This window comes from Mobula birostris, chromosome 12 (assembly GCF_030028105.1).
Source record: "Mobula birostris isolate sMobBir1 chromosome 12, sMobBir1.hap1, whole genome shotgun sequence".
In the NCBI taxonomy this organism is placed as follows: Eukaryota; Metazoa; Chordata; class Chondrichthyes; order Myliobatiformes; family Myliobatidae; genus Mobula; species Mobula birostris.
In genome coordinates, this window is record NC_092381.1 from 48,088,518 (window position 1) to 48,101,604 (window position 13,087).

General features: G+C 40.8%; 1 protein-coding gene across 2 annotated transcripts in view; it reads left to right on the top strand.

Moving 5' to 3' along the window:
• Positions 1 to 13,087, top strand: part of faf1 (Fas (TNFRSF6) associated factor 1) — a 368,750-nt gene that overhangs the window by 322,500 nt on the left and 33,163 nt on the right. The window lies entirely within an intron of this gene.

A 13,087-nucleotide genomic window follows, 5' to 3' on the forward strand; every position in this document is an offset into this window, starting at 1 on the left:
AAATTCTTTCAGTAAGATGGTACAAATTAAAGGGACAATTTTGCTGTGAGTGTGCAGTAGATTCCCAAACAGTCTGATGGAGCCCATATGCCAAATACACTGGCCTACTAGCAATGCATATGAAGCTACAGTTCCTAATGGATGCTTTACATTGTCTCCTGCAGCAAGATTTACAGTTAACCACTATCACTCATGTTGCGTCAGAATCAGTCGGACTGTAATGTCCAGTGCTGGAAACACTCAATAAATCGGATAATATTTGTGGAGAGAAAACTATTGTTACTGTTTCAGATCTGTTTCGTCAGAACTCTCTTTCGCTTTTCATAATTACCTGACCTACTCTGTATTTCATATCATATTTCACATTTCCGGAATCTCTACTATTTTGCTTTTTTATTATTTAACCCAGTGGTCCCCAACCAAAGCATGCAGTGGTGCAATGGTAGCCAGGAAACACCCAGCACATCTTTAAGAAAAAAGCCGAAATAAACAAGCTAATTAATTAGATGTCGCCTGGCACGTAAATGTCGGCCCAGATCATAGGCGATTGCCAATTGCGTAGAGCAAGTGAATTTCTCCCAAATTCATTCTCCTTAACTGTACCTGTATGTCTCTTTAAGACAGTATTACTTCAAGAATGATATGTGTATATACACTGTCCAATTGATATATTGTCAGAGTTCATCGAGCAAGTTTGCGCTAACTTTCTGAGCATATGCCATAAAACTTATCTTATGCCAAGCCGTCCATCATACCCTGTATAACATGTAGTGGTCTAGCAGCTTAAGAAGAAACGTTATTCCCTGATGACTTAACTCATCACTCTCCTATATACAGTCCTAACCATAACAATTTTTTTGCATTTCTCAGAAAGCTGCCTATGTATTTGGCATACAATCTCCATCAGACTGTTTGGAAACCTGCTGTATACACACAGCAAAATTGTGCCTTTAATTTGTTCCATCTTACTCAAGGAATTTCCTGTCGCATGGAATCCACAGTGACTTGGCCTATTGATGGGATGTATTCTTGTTGAAAGTCTGTGTCTCATGGTGTTCTGCAGGGATTACTGTACTTGTTCCTCTGCTGTTGGTATATATAAATGATTTAGATGGGCTGGCTGGTGGCACAATGACATCAGCACCGGACTCTTGGAACGGAGGTTCCCGGGTTGGAACCCAGTCGGAGCTGCTCCCGAGTATGCTTTCCATCCATGTTAGGTTGAGTGTCAAGATCGCAACTCGACCTCGTAAAATAAAGGTGAAAATACTGCGAAATGTCTGTGTGAAGAGTGGCACGCCACACAGTCTCTCTTTCTTGCTCTGCACCTTGTAAAAGCATGAAAAAGACATCATCCTGCCAACATCGTACACACCAATCAATAAATAAATGACTTGGATGAAAATATGGAAGGGTGGGTTAGTAAATTTACAGACATTACAAAGATTGATGGTTTGTGGATAGTGTAGGTGATTGCCAAAGAATACAGTGGTGCTAGAAAGTTTGTGAACCCTTTAGAAGTTTCTCTATTTCTGCATAAATATGCCCCAAAATATGATCAGATCTTCACGAAAGTCCTAAAACTAGCTAAAGAGAACCAATTACAGTCAGATGTTTCAATCAATGGAATGACAATCAGGTTGTGCATTGGAGGCCTTGTCCTATTTAAAGAACATAAACCTAGGTCTTCGCTATCAAAGTCTGATCTTTATCACACGTTTTTGGGCGTGTTCCTTGCCGCGGTCAGTGAGGATTTCTGAGGACTTCAGTAAAGAGGTTGTTGATGCTTATCAGACTGGAAAAGGATACAAAACCATTTCTAAAGAGTTTGGGCTCCACCAATCCAGAGTCAGGTAGACTGTGTACAAATGGAAGAAATTCAACGCTGTTGTTACTGTCCCCAGGAGAGTTCGACCAACAAAAATCACTTGAAGGGGCCGAGACTTTTCATCAGGACTGGATCTTTTTTTTCTCCAGTCCTGATGAAGGATCTAGGCCCCAAATGTCGACTGTACTCTTTTCCATAGATGTTGCCTGGCCTGTTTAGTTCCTCCAGAATTTTGTGTGTGTCCACTGTATATCCATTCGGTTTGGTTACCATTGAAATCCAGTAATAGGAAGCATACAGTTGTTTTTCTGACTGGAAGTTGTAACCAGTGACATGAAAATCGGTGGAGTCATAGATTGGAAAGGAAGTTGTCTAAGGATACAGATTGGAAAGTTAATGGGAATAGTGGAAGATGGAATTTAATTTAAACAAGTGTGAGGTAATGCATTTTGGGACATCAAGTGTAACACAGTATAGGGCAGTAATATGCAGTAAATGGCAGGGACCTTAAGAGCATTGATGTACAGAGAGAACTTCGGAGCTAGTTCAGTTTTTTGAAAGTAGAAAGACAGGTGAATAGGTTGTGGCAAAGACGTTTGGAATATTTGCCTTCCTAAGCAAAGGCACTGAGTTGGAGCTTCAGGTTGCTGTTGTACAAAGCATTGATTAGGGCACACTTGGAGTATTGTATTTGGGACTTTTTGTACCTAGAGGAAGGATGTAGGTACATTACAAAGAGTGTAGAGGAGGTTTACCAGGATGATTCCTAGAAAGGTGAGCTGTGGTTAAAAGAGGGGGTAAGTTTGTTCTCACTCAAATGTGGGAGACTGAGATTTTGGTTACAGTTCTAACGTAAACTGAAGAAATTGTGTATGCTGTCAATTATAATGACACGTATTAAGATTAAGCAAACTCTCAGTGCCTACTTATTTAATATTTAACCCTAAATGTGATTTTTTTTAACATGGCTTGATTTTCTGTTGTGCTCAGTATTTCTGTTTGTGGCTGCCAAAAAAAAAACAAGGATTTTCTGTGTGGAAATGTAATTTTATTCAGAATGCCACAGAGCGGTCAGCGTGGAGGCCAAATGGATTTCAGAAAACTTTGTAGACAATTATAAATCCAACATTCCCATTGTTAGCCAAGGTTTATTATTCGGATTGCATCATTCAGGTCCTCAAGGAGGAAATCTTGCATTCAGTCCTTAGTTTCTGGATTTTTAGTCGATCTTCATACAGTAAAAACATAATTTATCTCAGACTTGCGTGACATGAGAAACAGATCAGGAAGCTGTTGCTGTTTTTCATTTATAGCACCCAACAACTGTACTATAACGTGACTTGAGAAACAATGTTGATCCCAACTGCAGTGGGCACCAATGGGCAAATTGGCACAATTTAGGCAGGCATCTGTATATTATTTCTTAAGTACAAAGTTCAAATGTCAAGGAGATTTTAATTTTTAAAAGTGCTCATTTTCAGTTACTTTTAACATCCATGAAACGTAAAAGATGGCTTCATTTTGCAGCTGTTACATAGCGACTTGGATATGACTACTTCCTCAACATTGTTTAATACTGAACAACAAATATTGAAATTACATCAGTTCGTATATGGTGTTAGGTTCTGTGTTAATGCTTGATTACAAAATAATAGTTAGCTTGCATTGCCTTTTGTTAGATGGATCATTGAAAACAACTTTTTCTGATAATGAACCAATGATGTTTTTTCAGTCGGTATATTTATGTGCAATCAGGCTTAGAAGTACCATCATAGGTAATGTAGTTTTGAAACTTGAACCCTCAGTTCCTGGAATCCACACACTTTCTGTAATGATGCATCACAGCCAAAATTTAAATACAGCCAGGTGAATTTATTTATTAAAAAGCTAGTGCAATAAGAGATGTTTGCCTTGAGAAGTGCACTTTAACAGGCTTTAGCTGTGTGGTATCAATGAGTCTTTTTTTTATGATTGGATCTTACCAAAAGTTTGTTGCTTCTCACACAATAGTGTCCATTTATTTGCAGCTTTTGTCAGATACAGCTGTAGAGTAGATGGTCTATGCAGTAATAAAGCATTTTTCTTTTATTTATTTTCCTATTGGCCAAATGGATGTTTGCTCAGCTTGATATTTGTTCTACCTTAATATTATTAACATTATCAATCTAATTGTTCTGAAGAACAAAGTTGTACCCTTGACAAGGCCTTCTTTGTTAACTTATGTGATACTGAGAAGCCTTCGGGAATAGTGAAGTGGGGAGCTGACAATATATAACAGAAAAGAGATTTAATGACCTGATTTTTTTTGTTCTTCTAAAAGCTCTGTGCTCCATCTTCAGTATCACCAATTGTGTTGGGCATTCATGGGAGAATTATATGTATCTATGCCTAAGAATTGATGCAGTAAATCCTTAAAAAAGTGCCTGTGCTGTGTTGCAACCAGAAATAACAGAGCTGTGCGAAGGCAGGAGGTAATATAGCACGTGGGACATAGGAGCAGAATTAGGTAATTCAGCCCACAGAGTCTGCTGTGCCATTCCATCATGGCTGACTTACTATCCCTTTCAACCCCATTCTCCTGCCTTCTCCCCATAACCTTTGATGCCTGACTAATCAGGAACCTATTAACATCACATTAAATATATTCTTGACCTTCAAAGCCATCTATAGCAGTAAATTCCATAGATTCACTGCCCTCTGGCTAAAGAAATTCCTCCTCATCTCTGTTCTAAATTCCCTCTTCTGAGTCTGTGCCCTCTGGTCCTGCTGTTGCCCACTACAGGGAACATCCTCTCCACATTCACTGTATTTAGGCTTTTCAATATTTGATAGGTTTCAGTGAAATTCCCCCACCCCCCACACACACATTCTTGTAAACTCCAGCAAGTATAGATCCAAAACCATCAAATGCTCCTCATGTATTACTCCTTTCATTCCTCCTCTGGAGTATCTCCAACACCAGCACATCTTTTCATAGATAAGGGGCCCAGAACTGCTCACAATATTCCAAGTGCAGTCTGACCAATGCCTTGTATAACCTCAGCATTATATCCTTGCTTTTATATTCTAGTACTCTCAAAATGAATACTAGCATTGCACTTGCCTTCCTTAGCACCAACTCAACTAGCAAGTTAATCTTTAGGGAATCCTGTACAAGGACTCCCCAGTCCCATTGCACCTCTGATTTTTGAATTTTCTCCCCATTTAGAAAATATTTATTCCTTCTACCAAAGTGCATGACTTTACACTTCCCTACACTATATTCCATCTGCAACTAGTTTGCCCATTCTTCTAATCTGTCTAAGCCCTTCTGCTGATTCACTGCTTCCTCAACACTATGTACCTGCCCCTCCATCTATCTTTAGATCATCTGCAAACTACAAGGGGATTAAAGGGGGAAACCGGGGGTGAGGAGAAGCATTGAGAAGAGGAGAGCAGGGAAAATGGAAGGATTAGATGTTGTGGTAGAGAAGATAGGAAAAATGATGCTTTCCTAGTTCTTGTGTGTGCTCAGTATATTTGTTGTCGATCCAAGTACTAGTTCAGGAATAGCTGCTTAGATTAGTGGTCTTAATATATTGTACATTTTTAACACTGCAGAACAAGCTAAGCTATTGGCCTTTGCAGAGAAAGGTTAAAGATGAAGTCTGTAGAAATCCTATTTTTATAAAGTGGTCGGGACACCTCAATGTGGGGAAAAATGGAATAGTAAATGAAGCTGGTGCGGCTTTTCCAAGAAATATGCAACGGAGCAAGAAAGGGAAGACAGCCAGACTTCAGGGTTTATTGACCTGAAGGGAATGTAGATGCCAGAAGAAGCAGGGCATGCTGGAACAAAATCTCAGTAGTTGGCTAAGGTAATGCTGGAGTGGAAAATCAGGGCCAGAGATTAATGTCCTCATGCAACAGGTTAATTCCACTTACAAACAAGTGCTGCACATTCAACTCACTTCACTTACTTAGTAGGGTTCAGGATGTTGTTGGAAGCTAACTCTGGCAACAGTTGGATATGTAATACAGAATGATTGAAAACCAAAGGAAAATAACTCTTTAAATACTAATTTTATATGGTGAGTATGAAATTGGGGTAAACTTAGAGCAGAAAAGAAGATAATCAGCTAAACAAAATACTCATAAATTCATGAACTCTCATGATTATCCATTTTCTTTTACATTTTAAAGAAAAGTTTATAAAATATAAATATAGGACTATACAAATAAGTTTTACACAAAATGAATGATAATGTAAGATCAGAAACAAATTAAGACACACATATCTGTATAATTTGCAGCTAAACACTGAAGAAATATTTATTTGTATATTTAATTGCAGAAACAACTTCAGTATAATACAAGTTATTATAATTTTGAAGTATTTGCCAAAAAAATTTCATCAGCTGTTAGGAACTATTGTTGCAATTTTGATAATTTAATACATCCAGTGCCTAGAAAAAGTGTTCCCCCCCACGCCCCAGAAGTTTTCATATTTTATTGTTTTACAACATTGGATCAGTGGACTTAATGTGTTTTTTACACTGATCAACCAGAAAAGACTATTTCATGTCATAGTGAAAACAGATCTCTACAGAGTGAACTAAATTAATTAGAAACATAGAGAACCTACAGCACAATACAGGCCCTTTGGCCCACAAAGCTGTGCCGAACATGCCCTTACCTGAGAAATTACCTAGGGTTACCCATAGCCCTCTATTTTCCAGAGCATATACCTGTCCAGGAGTCTCTTAAAAGACCCTGTCCATATCTGCCTCCATGACCGTCGCCGGCAGCCCATTCCATGCACTCACCACTCTCTGCGTAAAAAACTTACCCCGATATTTCCTCTGTATCTACTTCCAAGCACTTTAAAACTGTGCCCTCTCGTGCTAGCCATTTCAGCCCTGGGAAAAAGTCTCTGACTATGCACACGATCAATGCCTCTCATCATCTTAGGCACCTCTATCAGGTCACCTCTCATCCTCCGTTGCTCCAAGGAAAGAAGGCCAAGTTCAGTCAACCTATTCTCATAAGGCATGCTCCCCAATCCAGGCAGCATCCTTGTAAATCTCCTCTGTACCCTTCCTATGGTTTTCACATCCTTCCTATAGTGAAGCGGCCAGAACTGAGCACAGTACTCCAAGTGGGGTCTGACCAGGGTCCTATATAGTTGCAACATTATCTCTCGGCTCCTGAACTCAATCCCACGATTGATGAAGGGCAATGCACCATATGCTTTCTTAACCACAGAGTCAACCTGCGCAGCAGCTTTGAGTGTCCAATGGACTCGGACCCCAAGATCCCTCTGACCCTCCACACTGCCAAGAGCCTTACTATTAATACTATATTCTGTCATCATATTTGATCTACCAAAATGAACCACCTCACACTTATCTGACTTGTACTCCATCTGCCACTTCTCAGCCCAGTTTTGCATCGTATCAATGTCCCGCTGTAATCTCTGACAGCCCTCCACACTATCCACAACACCTTTGTGTCATCAGCAAATTTACTAACCTATCCCTCCACTTCCTCATCTAGATCATTTATAAAAATCACGAAGAATAGGGGTCCCAGAACAGATCCCTGAGGCACACAACTGGTGACTGACCTCCATGCAGAATGTGACCCGTCTACAACCACTCTTTGCTTTCTGAGGGCAGGCCAATTCTGGATCCACAAAGCAATGTCCCCTTGGATCCCATGCCTCCTTACTTTCTCAATAAGCCTTGCACAGGATACCTTGTCAAATGCCTTGCTGAAATCCATATACACTACACTACACTAATTACAAATATAAAACACAAAATAATTGATTGCATAAGTATTCACCCGCCCTCTCCCCTTCTTTAATATGACACACTAAATTATCACTGGTGCAGCCAATTGGTTTTAGAAGTCACATAATTAGCTAAATGGAGATCACCTGTGTGCAGTCAAGGTGTTTCAATTGATTGTAGTAAAAATACACCTGTATCTGGAAGGTCCAAATGCTGGTGAGTCAGTATCCTGGCAAAAACTATACCATGAAGACAAAAGAACACTCTAAGCAATTCTGTGAAAAGATTATTGAAAATAATCACAAGTCAAGAGATGGATACAAGAAAATTTCCAAGTCACTAAATATCCCTTGAAGTTCAATTAAGTCAAAAATCAAAAAATAGAAAGAATATGGCACAGCTGGAAACCTGCCTAGAGCAGGCCGTCCTCCCATCCCCTTCAACAATAAGTACTCCATTTTGAATACTGTTATGGGGGAACGACCTGCCTGGGGGAATCAACAATGGATGTGCCTCTGGCATTGAGTCTGGCGCTGTGCTCTGACGGGTAGGGGACTGAAGAGGATGGCAGCAGTGATAGGGGACTCTAGTCCGGGGGATAGATAGGCGATTCTGTGGATGCAAAAAGGAAACACGGATAGTAGTTTACCTCCCAGGTGCCAAGGACTGAGATGTTTCTGGACGCGTCCACAATATCCTGAAAAGGGCGGGGTGGGGGTGAGCAGCCAGAGGTCATGGTACATATTGGTACCAATGACATAGGAAGAAAAAGGGAGGAGGTCCTGAAAAAAGAATAAAGGGAGTTAGGAAAGAAGCTGAGAAGCAGGACCTCAAGGGTAATAATCCTGGGATTTCTGCCTGTGTCATGCGACAGTGAGGATGGGAATAGAATGAAGTGGCAGATAAATGTATGGCTGAAAAATTGGAGTAGGGGGCAGAGATTCAGATTTCTGGATAATTGGGACCTCTTCTGGGGTAGGTGTGACCTTTACAAAAGGGACAGATTGCACCTGAATCCAAATGGGGCCAATATTCTTGTGGACAGATTTACTAGAGCTGTTGGGAGTGGTTTAAACTAATATGGCAGGGGTATGGGAAACAGGATGATAGAGCTGAGGATGAGCCAGCAGGTGTACAAGTAGATAATGGGTGTAACATGAACGTAAGGAAGGTCAAGCCAATGATTGGGTACAAATGCAGATAAAGCAAAGAGTTAAATTGTACCACAAAGACAAAATTCAAAAGCGCACAGGACTGAAGGAACTGTATTTAAATGCGTGTAGCATTCAGTCTAAGGTGGACGAACCCATGGTGCAGTTAGAGACTGAGCAGTATGACTTTGTGGGCATCACTGAGTCGTGGCTGAAAGAAGACCATAGTTGGAGCTTAACATCAAAGGATATACTTTGTATTGAAAGGACAGGCAAAGGCAGTGGTGTGGCTCTGTTGGTAAGAGATGGAATTACATCTTTAGAAAGAAGTACCATAGGGTCAGAGAATGTTGAATCTTTGTGGGTAGAGTTAAAAAATTGCAAGGGTCAAAAAAACCATTGTGGGAATCATATACAGGCCTCCAAATAGTAGCCAGGATGTGCGGTTGAGATTGCAAAGGGAGCTAGAAAAGGCATGTAATGGGAGTAATGACACGATTGTAATGGGAGACTTCAATATGCAAGGGGATGGGAGAAGTTAGGTTGTGTCAGATCACAAGAGAAGGAATTTGTTGAATACCTACGAGACAGCTTTTTAGGGCAGCTTGTGCTTGACCCTACTCAGGGAAAGACTATCTTAGCTTGGTCATTGTGTAATAACCCAGATCTTATTAGGGAGCTTAATGTAAAGGAACCCTTAGGAGGCAGTGATCATAATATGATTGAATTCATACTGCAATTTGGGGGGGAGAAGCATAAGTCACATGTATCAGTATCACAATGGAATAAAGGGAATTACAGAGACATGAGGAAGGAACTTGCCCAGGTGGATTGGAGGAGGATACTGGCAGGGATGACAGCACAGCAGAGATGGCTGACGTTTCTGGGAATAGTTCACAAGACGTAGGATAGTTATGTCCCACAGAGGACGAAGTTCGCAAATGGCAGGAATAGGCAACTGTGGCTGACAAAGGAAGTTAAGGACTGTGTAAAAGCCAAGGAAAGGGCATATAAGGAGTGGGAAGTGGGATGATTTGGAAGTTTTTAAAATCCAACAAAAGGCAACTGAAAAAAGCTGTAAGTGAACAGATGAAATATGAGGGCAGACTAAGCAATAATATAAAGCAGGATACCAAAAGTTTTTTCAGTTTTATAAAGAGTAAAATGGAGTTGATATTGGATCACCGGAAAATGATGCTGGTGCAGTAGTAATGGGGAACAAAGAAATGGCAGATGAACTTAATAGTCTTCACCGTGGAAGACACTAGCCATGTTCCAGAGGAACATGAGTGTCAAGGAGCAGTAGTCAGTGCCATTGCTATTACAAAGGCAGAAGTGTAAGGCAAGCTCTAAGGTCTTAAGGTAGATAGGTCACCTGGGCCAGATGGACTACATCCCAGAGTCTGCAGAGAGGTTGCTGAAGAGTTAATGGATGCATTGGTTATGATCTTTCAAGAATCACTTGATTCTGGCATGGCCCAAGAGGACTGGAAGATTTCAAATGTCACTCCGCTCTTCAAGAAGGGAGGAAGGCAAAAGAAAGGAAATTGTAGACCAGTTAGCCTAACCTCAGTGGTTGGGAAAGTGTTGGAGTGTATTAATAAGGATGAGGTTTTGAGGTACTTGGAGACTAATGATAAAATAAGTCAAAGCCAGCATGGTTTCTGTGAAGGGAAATCTTGCCTGACAAACCTGTTAGAGTTCTTTGAGGAAGTAACAAGCAGGGTGGACAAAGGAGAGGCAGTGGATGTCATTTACTTAGATTTTCAGAAGGCGTTTGATAAGGTGCCATACATGAGGGTGTTTAACAGGATAAAATCTTATGGCATTACAGAAAAGATACTGGTATGGATGGCGGAATGACTGACAGGCAGGAGGCAGTGAGTGGGAATAAAAGGGGCCTTTTCTGGTTGGCTGCTGGTGGTGTTCCTCAGAAGTCAATATTGGGACTGCTGCTTTTCACATTGTTTGTCAATGATTTAGATAATGGAATTGATGGCTTTGTGGCCAAGTTTGCGGATGATATGAAGATAGGTGGAGGGGTGGGTGGTGCTGAGGAAGCAATGCAATTGCAGCAGGACTTAGACAAATTAGAAGAATGGGCAAAATAAGTAGCAGATGGAATGCAGTGTTGGGAAATGTATGAAAATACGTTTTGGTGAAAGGAACAATAGTGTGGACTATTATCTAAATGAGGAGAAGGTTCAAACATCAGAGCTGCAGAGGGACTTCGGAGTCCTTGTGCAAGACTCCCAGAAGATTAATTTACAGGTCGAATCCGTGGTAAAGAAGGCAAATGCAATGTTGACATTTTTTTCAAGGGGAATAGAATATAAAAGCAAGGAGATGATGCTGTGCCTTTAAGACATAAGTTAGGTTGCACTTGAAGTATTGTCAACAGTTTTGGGCCCCATATCTCAGAAGGGATGTGTTGTCATTGGAGACAGTCCAGAGGAGGTTAACAAGGATAGTCCCAGGAATGAAGGGGTTAATATATGAGGAGTGCTTGGCAACTTTGAGCCTATACTCACTGGAATTTAGAAGAATGCAGGGGGATCTCACTGAAACATACCGGCTAGGACTAGATAGGGTGGATGTGGAGAGGATGTTTCCTATGATGGGGGTATCCAGAACTAGAGGGCGCAGCCTCAAAATTGAGGGGTGACCCTCCAGAGCAGAGGTAAGGAGGATTTTTTTTTAGGTAGAGAGTAGTAAATCTGTTAAATGCTCTGCCACAGACTGCAGTGGAGTCCAGGTCCGTGGGTATATTTAAGGCGGAAGTTGATTATTTCCTGATTGGTCAGGGCACCAAAGGATATGGCGAGAAGGCAGGTGTGTGGGGTTGAGTGGGATCCGGGATCAGCCATGATGGAATGGCGGTGCAGACTCGATCAGCTGAATGACCTAATCTGCGTCTATGTCTTATGGTCCTCAAAAACTGAGTGACTGTGCAAGAAGGGGACCAGTGAGGGAGGTCACCAAGAGACCTATGACAACTGTGGAGGAGTTACAAGCTTCAGTGGCTGAGATGGGAGAGACTGCACATACAACAACTGTTGCCCAGGTGCTTCACCGGTTGCAGCATTATGTGAGAGTGCCAAAGAGAAAGCCACTATTGAAAAAAATTCACATGAGATCTCGGCTAGAGTTTCCCTAAGAGTATGTGGCAGACTCTGAAGTCAGCTGGAAGAAGGTTCTATGGTCTGATGAAACCAAAATTGAGCTTTTTGGCCATCAGACTAAATGCTGTGTTTGGTGTAAGCCAAACACTGCATATCATCAAAAATACACCATCCCTGCCGTGAAGCACGGTGGTGGCTGCATCATGCTGTGGGGATGTGTCACTGCAGCAGGCCCTGAAAGGCTTGTGAAGATAGGGGGTAAAATGACTGCAGCAAAATACATGGAGATCTTGGAGGAAAACCTGATGCAGTCTGCAAGAGAATTGTGACTTGGGAGGAGATTTGTTTTCCAGCAAGACATGACCCCAAGCATAAAACCAAAGCTACACAGGAATGATTTAAAACAACAACGTTAATGTCCTGGAGTGGCCAAGTCAGAGTCCAGCCCTCAATCCAATTGAGAATTTGTGACTGGACTTGAGAAAGGCTGTTCACTTAATGATTCTCTTGCAATCTAACAGAGCTTGAGCAGTTTTCTAAAGAAGAATGGGGGAAAATTGCAGTGTCCAGATATGCACACAGACTCGAGGCTGTAATTGCTACCAAAGGTGCATATGCTAGATACTGGCTTGAAGGGTGTGATTATGCAATCAATTATTTTGTGTTTAATAATTGTAATAAATTTAGACCAATTTGTAGACATTTGTTTTCACTTTGACATTAGTCTCTTCTATTGATCAGTATCAAAAAAGCCAAATTAAAGCCACTGTGATTCAATGTTGTAAAACAGTAAAACTTGAAAACTTCCAAGGAGGGTAAATACTTTTTATAGGCACTATAACTACATTGATTACACTGGACAACAAAGATTTTGCTTCCTGAACACTTTTGGATGTATCTTGTAGATTTTGATCATGAAAATCACCATGACAATTCCCTATCATGCACCATATTTTTGAAATGGACTACATTTGTTATTTCAATTCATAATTCAAGTCAGATTTGGATGTATCTTGTAGATTTTGATCATGAAAATCACCATGACAATTCTCTATCATGCACCATATTTTTGAAATGGACTACATTTGTTATTTCAATTCATAATTCAAGTCAGAATAACTAATGCCAAGATAAGGAAGTCATTTCTGTTGGTTCACAAATCAATCAGGTCATCAATGACAGGCAATTCAAAGAACATGTAGTGGAATCGGA